The following is a 1233-nucleotide window of genomic DNA, read 5'->3' on the forward strand; positions in this document are numbered from 1 at the left end:
ATGGAAATAAGAGAGTTTATCCTCCTGGGACTGTCCGATGACCCACAAGTTCACGTTGTGATCATTGTCTTTCTGCTCATCACCTACATGCTCAGCATCACTGGGAACCTGACCTAAATTATCATCCTGACCCTGCTGGATGCCCACCTCTAAACCCCCATGTGTTTCTTCCTCAGAATTTCTCCATATTAGAAGTGTCATTCACAACTGTCACTATATCCACCATTATTATAGGGGATAAAACCATTTCTCTTAATGACTGTATGGCTCAGTTATTTTTCTTTTTTCATTCTCTTGGGAGTCACTGAGTTTTATCTTCTGACTACCATGTCCTATTACCATTACATTGCCATCTGAAAACTGCTGCATTACATGACCATCATGAATCATAGAGTCTGCACACTGCTTGTCTTGACTTCTTGGCTGGCTTCATTCTTTATCACATTTCCATTACTCATGTTCTCCCTACAGCTTGATTATTGCAAGTCCAATGCTATTGAACATTATGCATGTAATTTTCCCCCCTTTTAAACTTTCTTGTCCAGACATCAAATTCCTATAGATAATGGTGTTTTCTTATGTTGTGTTTACTCTGATATTCACTTTGGCATTATAATTCTGTCCTACACATATATCATCAGAACAATTTTGAGGATCCCATCTACCACTCAGAGGACAAAGGCCTTTTCAACGTGTTCGTCCCACATGATCGCCGTCTCCATCTTTTTTGGCAGCTGCATTTTCATGTACATGAATCCATCAGCAAAGGACAGGGTCTCTTCGAGCAAGGGATAGCTGTGCTAAATACCTCTGTAGCCCCCATGCTAAATCCATTTATCTATACTTTAAGGAATTAGCAAGTTAAGCAAGCCTTCATGGATATGGCAAGGAAGAATGTACTTTTCTCAAGGAAAAAATAAAAGTCTTATTTATTAGAAGCATAAATTAGAAGCGTAATGAAATGCAATTAAATAAAACTCAGAGCTTTTCAAATCTATTAATATTCATATTGTCTCCATGGAGTTATTTTCCATTACTCATACTCTCATTGACAGCAGCTTTGCAAGCATACTGTATACATTTTTTGTTTCTATTCATATTCCCATCCTTCTCTCATGCACTTCCCTACTTTTGGGCTCAGCTTTTCATTCTGTGCTTCCCAGTTGTCACCAGGGGTAAAGAATCCACCTTCAATGCAGAAGACACAAGAGACACATGTTCGATCCTCGGGTG

The 1233-nt window shown here is 38.9% G+C and overlaps 1 pseudogene; it reads left to right on the forward strand.

Annotated features, from left to right (window-relative positions):
- On the forward strand, positions 1-920 carry LOC147372152 (olfactory receptor 6C1-like; annotated as a pseudogene).
- Positions 921-1233: the final 313 nt, after the last annotated feature.

This window comes from Bos grunniens, chromosome 5 (genome assembly GCF_055505025.1).
Source record: "Bos grunniens cultivar Pamir isolate PY7600 chromosome 5, Bosgru_T2T1.0, whole genome shotgun sequence".
In the NCBI taxonomy this organism is placed as follows: domain Eukaryota; kingdom Metazoa; phylum Chordata; class Mammalia; order Artiodactyla; family Bovidae; genus Bos; species Bos grunniens.